The 13,886-nt window shown below is 41.1% G+C and overlaps 1 protein-coding gene across 5 annotated transcripts in view; it reads right to left on the reverse strand.

Moving 5' to 3' along the window:
* NPRL3 (NPR3 like, GATOR1 complex subunit) overlaps positions 1 to 13,886 on the reverse strand; it is a 202,910-nt gene that overhangs the window by 137,085 nt on the left and 51,939 nt on the right. The gene's annotated exons all lie outside the window — the stretch shown is intronic.

Below are 13,886 nucleotides of genomic sequence, written 5' to 3' on the forward strand. Positions count from 1 at the left end.
ACTACCCCAGACACACTAATTCTTTATCAGAAGAGTAACTCATTACCACCAGAGGGACTAGTCATTACATACTATTTCCATACATACAACATATGACGGATGATGCTACGATTTATTTTCTGTCAGATTCATACGGAATCCAACAAAAAAATAAATCTGTGTGAATTTGGAGGCGAAGTAAGCCCCATGCACCACTATGGGAGCACTATTGAGGCTCTTTCTAAAACAGAGCAGTAATATGGCCTAGTGCATCAGCCCTAATGGTATTATCTATTACGACTTTAGTCTGTAACAAATTGTATGAACTGATTTGCAATTATCCAACAAAGTATGCGAATGGCTGGCCATTGATTTCCCCTGCACCCTTGTTCACGTATTTCTATATAACTCGATTAGCCAATTCTGCCTCTAATGAATAGCACGGACCAGTCGTAATCTGTACTGCGGGCTGCTCTTACTATTTGTTGCAAAGCTACCTGCACTACCTCCTAGGCTCCTGTCTCCAGTATAAAAGCTAGCACTGTACCACCACAGTTAGGGCTGGGCAATTAAATCGGGGGAAAAAAAAACACGAAATCGAAATTCAGCGCAACTAACCCATGCTATCTTGCGTATGTCTGCGCCAAGCCACACAGACCAGAGGTTAGGTGAGTATGTATTTTATTAGGCACTATTGGAGCTGTGTGGGGGCATTATACAGTGTAGGGGCAGCTATGGGGGAATTTATACTGTGTGGAGGGCAGCTATGTGGGCAATTATGGGGTATTATACTGTGTGGAGGGCAGCTATAGGGGGCATTATACTGTATGGAGGCTAGTTATAGGGGGCATTATATTGCGCGGGGGACAGCTATAGGGGCATTATACTGTGTTGAGGGCAGTTATAGGGGAATTATACTGTGTGGGGGCAGCTATGGGGGACATTATACTGTGTGGGGGCAGCTAGGGGGACATTATACTGTGTGGAGGCAGCTAGGGGGGACATTATACTGTGTGGGGGCAGCTATGGGGGACATTATACTGTGTGGGCGCAGCTATGGGGGACATTATACTGTGTGGGGGCAGCTATGGGGGACATTATACTGTGTGGGGGCAGCTATGGGGGCATTATACTGTGTGGAGGCAGCTATGGGGTCATTATACTGTGTGGAGGCAGCTATGGGGGCATTATACTGTGTGGAGGCAGCTATGGGGGAATTATAATGTGTGGAGGGCAGTTATAGCAGAATTATACAGTGTGGAGGGAAGTTATGGGGGCATTACACAGTGCGGCGGGCAGTTATGGGGGCATTATACTGTATCCTGATTTTGAATTAGGTCATAAATCGCCCAGTCCCAACAACAGTCTCTATATAACTTGAGGTTAACTTTAACCCCTTTCCACAAATGGAAGTGACGGTACGTCTTGACTGACAGTGCATTCCCACAATAGGGCGAACAGTCATGCCCTGTAGATGAAGCGGGCACAGGAGCTGTGCTCAGTTTATCTTCAGTGGGTGTCAGCTGTAATATACAGCTGACACTCCGCCGCAACGGCAGAGATAGCAGTTACCGCCAATCGCCGCCGTTTAAACCCTTAAAGTGTAGCTAAACTTTTGATAAACTTCTGACATGTCAGAAGTTTGGAATAGTGGGGGTCCGAGCACGGAGACCCCGACCAATCGCTAGAACGAAGCAGCTGAAGCGCTCATGTGAGTGCTCAGCTGCTTCGTGTCTATTCCGCTTTTTCCGGAAACCGATGTATCTGAGTACGGGCTCATAGTCTTTCTATGGAGTCCGTACACAGATACATTTATTTCCGGAAAAAGCCAGACACGAAGCAGCTGAGCACTCACATGAGCGCTTCAGCTGCTTCGTTCTAGCGATTGGTGTCTCTGTGCTCCGACCCCCACCAATCCAAACTTCTGACATGTCACGATGACATGTCAGAAGTTTGTCAAACGTTTAGCTACACTTTAAATTTGGCAGTCAATAAAGACTGCCGCATTTAAGTGATTGACAGAGGGAGTGGCGCTCCCTCTGTACCCCACCGTCCCCCACGAGTGATCGTGGATGCCGATGGTTGCTATGGCAACCAGTATGCCTAGCAACGGCTTCCTCTTTGGCCAGGTACGGAAGCCTATTAGATCCTGCCCAATGCAGGACCTAATAGGCCAACTGTCAGATGAAGAATGACAGTTACAATACACTGCACTACATAAGTAGTGCAGTGTATTGTGCCGGGGATCAGAAGATCAGATCTTCAAGTCCCTAAGTAAGTGTAAAAAAGAAAAAAAAAGTTTAAAATAAATTAATAAAAAGTTTTACGTAATAATAACAATAATCGCCCCATTTCCTTTATAATTGATAAAAAAATTATAAATAATGGGTATCGCCGCATTCGGAACGGCCTGAACTATAAAAATATCCCGTTATTTTTAACCGCACGGTGAACACCGTAAAAAAAAAAAATGAGAAGGAATGACAGAACTTCTTTGTTTGGTCATCTTGTCTAAAAAAAATTTTTATAAAATGTGATCAAAAAGTCGCAATTACTCCAAAACAGTGCCCACAAAAAATACAATTCGTTACGTAAAAAACAAGCCCTCCCACATCAATATGAACTGAAAAATAAAGAAGTTATGGCGGTCAGAAAATGTCAACACTAAAACATGATTTTTTTTTTAGAAAATAGTATTTTTATAGTATGAATGTTGTAAAAAGTAAATAAAAGTATAGAAATTTGGTATCGCTGTAATCCACAGAATAAAGTTAACATGTTGTTTATACTGCACGGTGAACACTGTAAAAAAACAAAACAAAACAATGCTAGAATTGCTGTTTTTTGTTTTCCTCGCCTCCCAAAAACGGAATAGTGAGAAAAAAATAAACACATGTAAGCCAAAAAAACAAGCCCTCACACAACTCCGTCAACGGAAAAATAAAACGTTATGACGCAAAATTATGCTAAATGACGGCCCAGACAAATTTTTTAGGTCCAGTAATTTTTTACTAAAAACCCCCACATCATCATTTGCTAGACTCGACAGATGGACCCCGTAGATGCAGCGGAGATGAGGAAACTTTAGGGCCTCGTGCTGCTTATAGGGCTAGTGAAGAAGTAAAAGATTAGGCAATACTAGTCCCCTCAGGACCAAGCTCATTTTGGCCTTCAGGACCAGATCCATTTTTTCAAATCTCACATGCGTCACTTTATGTGCTAATAACTTCAGAATGCTTTTGCCTATCCAATCGATTATTAGATTGTTTTCTAGTGACATATTGTACTTTATGTTAGTGAAAAAATTTGGTCGATAAATTCATTGCTTATTTGTGAAAAACACAAAAATGTAGGAAGAAATTATGATTTTTCTAATTTTAAATGTATCTGCTTGTAAAACAGATCCTAATACCACACAACATAGTTACTAATTAACATTTCCCATATGTCTACTTTATGTTTGCATAGTTTTTTTTTAACATCGTCTTATTTTTCTAGGACGTTACAAGGCTTAGAACTTTAGCAGCAATTTCTCACATTTTTAAGAAAATTTCAAAAGGCTATTTTTTTCAGGGACGAGTTCAGTTCTGAAGTGGTTTTGAGGGCCCTATATATTAGAAACCCCCATAAAACACCCCATTTTGAAAACTGCACCCCTCAAAGTATTCAAAACATCATTCAGAAAGTGTTTCAACCCTTTAGGCGTTTTACAGGAATTGAAGGAACGTAGAGGTGAAATTTTCAAATTACATTTTTTTTGTCAAAATTCATATTTAATAAAAAAAATTCTGTAACACGGAAGGTTTTACCCGAGAAATGCATCTCAATATTTATTGCCCAGATTCTGCAGTTTTTAGAAATATCCCACATGTGGCCCTATTGTGCTAATGGACTGAAGCACAGGCCTCAGAAGCAAAGGAGCACCTAGTGGATTTTGGGGCCTCCTTTTTTTTAGAATATATTTTAGGCACCATGTCAGGTTTGAAGAGGTCTTGTGGTGCCAAAACAGTGGAAACCCCCAAAAGTGACCCCATTTTTGAAACTACACCCCTCAGGGAATTTATCTAGGGGTATAGTTAGCATTTTGACCCCACAGGTTTTTTGCTAAATTTATTCGAATTAGTCGTGAAAATGAAAATCAACTTTTTTTCTCTGGAAAAACTTAGAATTTTTGCAAGGAATAAAGGAGAAAAAGCACCCCAACTTTTGTAAAGCAATTTCTCCTGATTACGGCAATACCCCATATGTGGTAATAAACTGCTGTTTGGACCCACGGCAGGGCTCAGAAGGGATGGAGCACCATTTGGATTTTGCTGAATTGGTTTCTGGGGGCCATGTCGCATTTGCAGAGCCCCTAAAGTACCAGTATAGTAGAAATTCCCCCGATGCGATCCCATTTTGGAGACTATACGCCTCAATGAATTAAGGTGTAGCGAGAAATTTGATCCCTCAGGTGTTTTATAGACTTTATTAGAATTAGGCAGTGAAAATGAAAAAACATTTTTTTCCCAATAACCTGTAGATTTAGCTCGTAAATTTTTAATTTCCACAAGGATATTATTATAGGTCAGGCTGATACGAACGCGGCGATACCTATTATGTCTAGTTTTTCTTTTTTTTTCTAATTATAAAGGGCTTGAGCAGGGAAACAAGGCGATTATTGTTTTTATTATGTAAAACTTTTAGTTATTTAAAATAAAAAATTTTTGTACTTTTTTGTCAGTTTTTATTTTACACATACTTGGGGACTTGAAGGTCTGATCTTCTGATCCCCTGTACAATACACTGCACTACTTATGTATGTACTTGTGTAGTGCAGTGTATTTTAACTGTCACTACAGCTGACAGTTGAGCCTATCACGTCCTGCCTTGGGCAGAACCGAATAGGCTCCTGTACCTGGCAACCAGGTAGCCATTGCTAGGCTTCCTGGTTGCCATTGCAATCATCAGCATCCCGCGATTTTTCGCGGGGGGCCAACGGGATACAGAGGGAGCCCCCTCCCTCTGTGTTAATCACTTAAATGCCGGTGTCGCTATTGACAGCGGCATTTGAGGGGTTAAACAGCGGCGATCGGAGAACTGTGATTGCCGCCGTTGCAGCAGGATGTCAGCTGTATATTACAGTCATCACCCGCTGAAGATGAAGCGCACACAGCTCCTGTGCCCACTTCATTCTCAGGGCGTTACTGTACGCCCATTTGCGGGAACGACCCGCTAAAAAGGACGTACAGTACCGCTCATTTGCGGGAAGGGGCTAGAGAACAGATACATAGTTTGCATAATACACGAAAAACCGGGCCTGTGCATAAAGTATTGGTTCAAAGCGTACCACACCAAACCATGGATTATTAATTGTATTATTCATTCACCCCATTATTACATCATCCTATTATGCTCTGATGTACTCCGCCCAGCTTACATATACCATGATGTACTTCACATAGATTACATATGCCCCCACATAATGAGCTGAAATTCCAGTAAAACCCAAACAAAACTACTACCAAGCAAAATCTGTGCTCCAAAATCAAAACGGCGGTCCTTCTGAGCCTGTGGGGTCAAAATGCTCACTACACCCTTAGATGAATTCCTCAATGAGTGTAGTTTTCAAAATGGAGTCACTTTTGGGGAGTTATTGGTACCTTAGGGGGCTTTGCAATCCAGCAAAATCTGCACTCCAAAAGCCAAATGGCGCTCCTTTCTGAGCCCTGCCGTGTGCCCAAACAGCAGTTTATGACCACATATGGGGTATTACTGTACTCTGGAGAACCGGCTTAACAATTTATGGGGTGTGTGTCTCCAGTGGTATAAGTTGGACACAACACATTGGGCACTGAAATGGTATCTGTGGAAAAATAACTTCAACATCTATGGTGTACTCATTTTTGCAAAACACTTGTGGGGTCAAAACGCTCACTTCATGTCTAGATGAGTTCCTTGAGGGACGTAGTTTCCAAAATGGGGTAACTTTTCAGGGGTTTCCACTGTACTGGTACCTTAGCTCAATGCAACATGGTGTCCGAAAACTAATCTTGTAAAATCTACACTCCAAAAACCAAATGGTGCTCCTTCCCTTGCGGTTTGTCCAAATAGCAGTTTACGAACACATATGGGGTATTGTCTTACTTGGGAGAAATTGCGTGGCATATTTTGGAGTGTCTTTTCTCCTGTATTCCTTGTGAAAATGAAAAACGTTGAGCTAAAACTACATATTGGAAAAAATGTAGATTTACATTTTCATGGCCCAATTCTAATAAAATCTATAAAACACCTGTGGGGTCAAAATATTCACTACAAACCTAATTTAATTCCTTGAGGGGTAAAGTCTTGAAAACAGGGACACACCTGGGAAATTTGTACTGTACTGGTACCTCAGGAAGCTTTGCACATGCGATATGGCGCCCAGAAACCAATTCAACAAAATACGCGCTCAAAAAGCCAAATGGCACTCCCTTTCCTTCTGAGTCCTGCCATGTGTCCAAACAGCAGTTTATGACCAGACATGGGGTATTTTCCTACTCTGGAGAAGTTGCTTTACAAATTTTTAAAATATATACATATATTATATGCATAGATATGTTGATTTTCTTAGTATCAGATATAATGCATTGTTTACATATTCGTACATGTTGATGATTTTTATTTCTTTGATGTGTTATTTGTTTTGTTATATTATGTTGCACACTTGCAGAATTGTTTGAGCAGCTATTTAAACCATGATTATCTACCACGTCACTCATGCCCCAGAGGAAGCCGGAAGGGCGAAACCCAGGGTCGGGTGAGTTTGTTTGACGTGCTGCTACTGATTTTATTTGAATCACTAATGTTTTTATTCTTCTATTTTTCTGTAAGTATGGAAAAAAATCTGGCGTATTGCCAAAAATCAGAGGGTGTTGCACTATTTCTCGATTTCTCTATTGGAGTCATAGGATTTATCATGCTTGGAGCTTTAACATTGGGATAAACTGCAGAACTCCGTGGCACTACAGGCACAAGGACAACTGCACACACCTTCTCTGGATTGTAGATGGTCTATTGCTTGCGGACTGAGCAGAAACTTATAAGACTACAGGTTGGACTGTGTTTCTCGGTGCTGTTTGAGCAGTGAAAAACTTTATATACTTTTGTTTTATTTCAAGGTGTTTGGATTTCACCTGATTTTTGCCTGCTCCGGCCTGAAAAATATTCATTGTGGTCATTAGAGCCAGGATTTATTTAACCATATAGTATATTTGCTTTACAAATGTTGGGGTGCTTTTTCTCCCTTATTTGTTGAGAAAATGAAAAATTTTGGAGGTAAAGCTACGTCTAAGTGGGAAAAAAAAATTCATTTTCACTGCCCAATTCTAATAAAATAGATGGAACACCTGTGAGATCAAAATGCTCACTACACCTTACATAAATTCCTTGTTTGGTGTCGTTTCTCAAATTGGATCTTTTTCTTAGGTATTTCTTTTGTATTGGCACCACAAGACAGACCTCTACTAACCTGACATGGTGCCTAAAATATAAAATCCACAAGGTGCTCATTTTCTCCTCACGCTTGTGTGTCAATCCAGTAGCAAACTAGGGCCACATGTGGGATATTTCTAAAAACTGTAGAATCTAGGCAATAAATATTGAGTTACGTTTCTCAGGTAAAACCTTCTGTGTTACAGAAAAAAAATTGATTAAAATTGAATTTCTGGGAAAAAAATATGAAATGTGTAAATTTCACCTCCACTCTGCTTCAATTCCTGTGAAATGCCTAAAGGGTTAAGAAACTGGGTGCGGTCTTTCAAATGGGGTAATTTGTGGGGGTTTCCAAAAACATAGGCCCCTCAAAGGTACTTCAAAACTGAACTTGACCCTATAAAAAGAGGCTTTTGACATTTTTCTTGAAAATGTGAGAAATTGCTGCTAAATTTATAAGCCTTGTAACGTCCTAGAAAAATAAAAGGATGTTCACAAAATTATGCCAACATAAAGTAGACATATGGGGGATGTTAACTAGTTACTATTTTGTGTGGTATTACTATCTATCTTACAAGTAGATACATTCAAATTTATAAAAATGCTAATTTTTGCAATTTTTCTCAAAATGTTGGTATTTTTCACAAATAAGCAATGAATTTATGGACCAAATTTTACCCCTGACATAAACTACAATTTGTCACGAGAAAATAATCTCAGAATCGCTTTGATAGGTGAAAGCATTCCAAAGTTGTTACCACAAAGTGACACGTCAGATTTTAAAAATGGGGATCCGGCATTTAGTCCAAAAGTCGCTGCAGCGGGAAGGGGTTAATGATTATCACTCTGTGTATGTTGTTTTGTATGTTCATTCAGACATAAAAAATTGGGGACTTTCTTAAAAATTTTCTTGGTTTACTGATAAAACTCTTTCACTGTGGAATTTAGTCATTACATGAATACATGTCCAGTGAAATTATAACGTATATCTGCAATGATCCAAACAATTCTGAGGTAAAATCCTAATCACTGCAGATATCTTGTCATGTAAGCGGATTTAATGACCAGCTGGTCAAATAATAATATAAGAACACTGGTCAGATTATGGGCAAATTGACAATTGTGGTAAGCTTAAAGAGGCTCTGTCACCAGATTCTCAAATCCCTATCTCCTATTGCATGTGATCGGCGCTGCAATGTAGATAACAGTAACGTTTTTTTGTTTGTTTTTTTAAACCGTTCATTTTTGGCCAAGTTATGAGCTATTTTATATATATGCAAATTAGGTTTTAAATGGACAACTGGGCGTGTTTTTTTTTCGTATGTCGAACTGGGCGTGTATTGTGTTTTTAACTGGGCGTGTTTACTTTTTTCACTAACTGGGCGTTGTGAAGAGAAGTGTATGATGCTGACAAATCAGTGACCAATCAGCATCATGCACTCCTCTCCATTCATTTACACAGCACATAGTGTTCTTACTAGAACGATGTGCAGCCACATAAACATGTGTCCTGATAATGAATACACGTGACCTCCAGCCTGGACACTTCTGAATCTTTTCTGTGAGATTTCCAGCAAGGGAAACGAAATCTCGTTTACCTCGTAATCTTGCGAGATTACGCGTGGCTTGCTGGAATCTCACAGAAAACATTCAGAAGTGTCAGGATTCTGAATACACATGACGTCCAGGCTGGAGGTCATGTGTATTCATTATCAGGACACTTGTGTATGTGGCTGCACATCGTTCTAATAAGAACGTGATGCTGCTGTGTAAATGAATGGAGAGGAGTGCATGATGCTGATTGGTCACTGATTTGTCAGCATCATACACTTCTATTCACAACGCCCAGTTAGTAAAACAAGTAAACACGCCCAGTTAAAAACACAATACACGCCCAGTTGGACATACGAAAAAAAACTTGCCCAGTTGTCCATTTCAAAGGTCATTTGCATATATATATATATATATATATATATATATATATATATATATATATATATATATAAAATTGCTCATAACTTGGCCAAAAATTAACGTTTTAAAAAAAACAAAAAAACGTTACTGTTATCTACATTGCAGCGTCGATCACATGCAATAGGAGATAGGGATTTGAGAATCTGGTGACAGAGCCTCTTTAAATAGGCTCTGTCACAAGTTTAGTAATGCCCCATCTCCTAGCTAATATAAATCGGCGTTGTCACACTGATAATGCTAGTGAAAATTTTATCCCAAAACATTTATTATTTTAAAAGTTACAAGCTTTTTTTCTAAATATGCAAATGAGCCTATACTTGACAAATGGGCGTCAACACCAGCATTCTCCTGAGATGGCGCTACCTCACAGCCTCTGACACTGTCCTATCTGCATGAAGCTGATTCACACAGTGTAAAGGCCTTATTACACCGTGAAAAACGCGATGATCGGCGCTCGTTTGCTCCCGTCATAAGAAGGTATGTCTGGGGACGAGATGTGCTGCCGACAATGATAATATTTCAGTTTTTTAAAACGACATGATCAGCAGGTGAATGAACGTTTGCAATTATCGTTCTATGAACGCTTGTCTGCCCAATAATTGCCCGATGTAAAACCCCCTTAAGTGACTAAATCTGGAGGGAAGCGGATCACTTCAAACAGCCATATCTCGGGCTGTGGACCACCTACAGTGCTTCTGGTGGCATATGAAAAAGGGGATTCTAATCTTTCATATGTCACCAGGATCGCAGTTCTAGCTGTGACACAACCGGAGATATCGCCAGTTGAATATACAGTCGGCAATGGAAGCTGTATACTATATGATCAGGCTGTGTTGCTGGGCAGGGAAGGGGTAGAGGCTGTATGAAGATTGGACAGCGTCATATAGAAAGCATTACACCGCCCGGTGTGAAAAGAAAGAGTCACCTCCTATTTGGCTATTAGAGCACATTAGCATATTTAGAAAAATGCTCATAACATTGCAAATAATAAACGGTTTTGAAAACAAATCACAATGTAGTTATCAGCATCATAGCGCCTATTAGATTAGTTAGGAGATAGGGCATTAATAAACTAGTGACAGATCATCTTTAACCCCTTCCCGCAAAATCACGTACAGTTACGTGATGGGAAATGGTGTTTTAACGCATTCCCACGTAACTGTACGTGAAGCATATGAGCTAGCTCAGGAACTGAGCCAGCGCCATCACCGCCGGGTGCCAGCTGTATGTTACAGCTGGCACCCTGATGTAACGGCCAGGACCGGAGCTAGCCTCTGATCCAACCGATTAACCCCTAAGATGCTGCGTTCAATAGAGATCGCAGCATGAGAGGAGTTTTTAGCCACCGGCACCCCAGCAACGTGATCGCTGGGTTGCCAGTGACTGCAATGGCAACCGGAGGCCTAATACTGGCCTCCCGGACTGCGAGCAACGGTACCATTGGCAAGATGTCGCCGGCTCAGCTTCCGGTTCAGAAGCTGAGCCGGCGTCATCAGCAGTGGGTGTCCGCTGTAACATACAGTCCAATGCAATCGCTTAATCTTAGTGGTTTATAGCAAATCAGCAGCCTGCCATGCGATGGCAAGCCTGGCGACTGCTACTATGGCAACAGGAGGCCTAACAATGGCCTCCTGTTTGCCATTACGGAAACCGATTAGGCCCTGTCCAGAGGCGCAGCCTGATTGGATTGCGGTCAGTGAAAAACTGACAGTTCTAATACATTGGACTACATAGGTAGTGCAATGTATTAGAACATCAAACAAACAGTGTAAAAAATAAGTCAAAATAAAAGTTGTAAAAATTACAACAACAGTTTCAAGTAATAAAATAAAACAGAATCGCCCTTTTTCCCTTATCAAGTCATTTTTTATTAAAAAAAATAATGAAGCCATACAGATTTGGTATCGCTGTGACCGTAACGACCTGAACTATAAAAAAATTATGTTATTTATCCCGCGCAGTGAACGGCGTAAAAAAAAAAAACAACTAAAAAATACTGTCATAATTGCTGTTTTTTTGGTCACTTTGTCTTCCAAAAATTGAAATAAAAAGTGATCAAAAAGTCGCATATATCCAAAAATGGTACCTATAAAAACTATAGCTCGTCTCGCAAAAAACAAGCCCTCATACAGCTCAGTCGACTACAAAACTTAAAACGTTATAGCTCTCACAACATGGAGACAGAAAAAATACATTTTCTTTACAATTGTGCAAAAAGTTGTAAAACATAAAAAAGTGCTATAAATTAGGTATCGCCGGAATCGTACTGACCCGCAGAATAAAGTTAACATGTAATTTATTATGTGTGGTGAACGCTATATAAAAAGAACTAAAAAAATATGCCAGAATTGCTGTTTTTTTTGTCACCTTGCCTCCCAAAAAAACAGGATAAAAAGTCATCAAAAAGTCGCATGTACCCCAAAATGGTACCAATAATAACTACAGCTCGTCCCACAAAAAAACAGCCATCATACCACTACATCTACGAAAAAATTAAATTAGTAAAGGCTCCAATAAGTCAGGAAATTCTTTTTTTTACCTTATTATTATACTACATGACTATGCCCCTTATATACTCCGCCCGGCTTACATGTACCCCCACATTATAAACTGAAATACTAGTAAGACTCCAAACAAAACTACTAACAAGCAAAATCCATGCTCCAAAAGCCAAATGAGGCTACCTCCCTTCTGAACCCTACAGCGTGCCCAAACAGCAGTTTACTTCCACATATATGGCATCGCCATACCCGGGAGAACCCATTTAACAATTTGTGTGTGTCTCCAGTGGCACAAGCTGGGCGCGACATATTTGCCACTGAAATGGCATATCTAGGGAAAATTTTTACTTTGCACCTTCCGCAGCGCAATCATTTATGGAAAAGCCCTGTGGGGTGAAAAAGTTTTAAGCCTTGTAATATCCTAGAAAAATAAAAAGGATGTTCAAAAAACGATGCCAATCTAAGGCGGGATTCACACGACCGGGTCCCGCCCGAGCCCGAGTGTCGGCCGGTAAAATCGGCCATTTTGCCCGGCCGGTTTGCATAAAGTTTTGCATCCGTTCCGGGCCGGGCAGATCTGGACAGTGACATCAGCGGCAACTCCTGAAGGGGAATCCCCATGTGTTCGGGGATTCCGCTTCAGGAGTTTCCCCTGATGTCACTGCCCAGATATGGACAGAGACATCAAGCGCTCTGTCCAGGAGCGGAATCCCCGAACACACGGTGATTCCGCTCCTTCAGGGAGCTAAAATGGAGCTAGCACATAGCAGAGCGGGGAGATACCTCCCTGCTCTGCTATAGTGGCGTCGCTACAGCAGCCGCAGCAGCAGCAGCTGCTAGCGGCGCCATGGTAGGTGTCGCCGGACCAGGGCGCTTTTAACAAGCAGGGGAAGGGAGCCAGCGTAGCACTCCCTCCACCTGCTCTACACCCCGGCCCTGCCACACAGTGTACAGCGTAGCCATCCGAATGGCATCAACTCCTCCTCCTCACATGCACTCTGCGCTGTGGGGAGGAGGAGATAGAGAGCAAGCCACGGAAAACCCGGCCATCACTCGGGACACATTCCGGTGATGGCCGTGTATTACCCGGCCCCATAGACTTCTATGGGAGCCGGGCGGCTGGGTACCCGGCCGAAAATAGAGCATGTCCTATTTTTTGACTGCCGGTTTTCCCGGCCGTCAAAAAATCGGTCGGGTGAATAGCCCCATTAGGGGTCTATTATTCCTAATGCAGCCGGGTGCCGGCCGATTTATGAACGGCCGGCACCCGGACAGGAAACCCTGTCGTGTGAATGAGGCTTTAAGTAGACATATAGGGGATGGTAATTAGCAACAATTTTGTGTGGTATTATTATCTGTCTTACAAGCAGATACATTTAAATTTACAAAGATGCTAAATTTTGGTGTTTTTCACAATTAAATACTGAATGTATCGAGCAAATTTTGCCAGTAACATAAAGTCCAATGTGTCACGAGAAAACAAGCTCAGAATCGCTTGGATAGGTGAAAGCATTCTGAAGTTATTAACACATAAAGTGAAACATGTCAGATTTGAAAAATGAGGCTCTGTCCTGAAGATCAAAAGTGGCCAAAGAGGGAAGGGGTTAAGGTAACACTTCAGGCCAAACTTATGCACTGTGTTATACAAGCCTGAAGGAGTGGTGAATTAAATGAATAATATAGATTTTCATTTACGAATACCTAAAACACTTCAAGCAAATCTCTTAGATTCCCATTGATTGCAATAGGCACAAAGTAGCGCTTTTTATGCCCTAAAAGTAATGTTTCATTATAATCTGAATGTCTCGTCCGGCAATATATTTCCCCTGCAAATGTAGTATCACATGGCGGCCATTCATTTAACCATGCAATAAATGACCAGGCCAAGTGTGCCGGAGTGGGAGCTAATCTTACTTAGTAGCTTTTCGATCTGGATAATAAATAGCACAGTCGACTACGGTATAGATTCCGTCAAAACGA

Source organism: Rhinoderma darwinii, chromosome 6 (genome assembly GCF_050947455.1).
Source record: "Rhinoderma darwinii isolate aRhiDar2 chromosome 6, aRhiDar2.hap1, whole genome shotgun sequence".
NCBI classification, from domain to species: domain Eukaryota; kingdom Metazoa; phylum Chordata; class Amphibia; order Anura; family Rhinodermatidae; genus Rhinoderma; species Rhinoderma darwinii.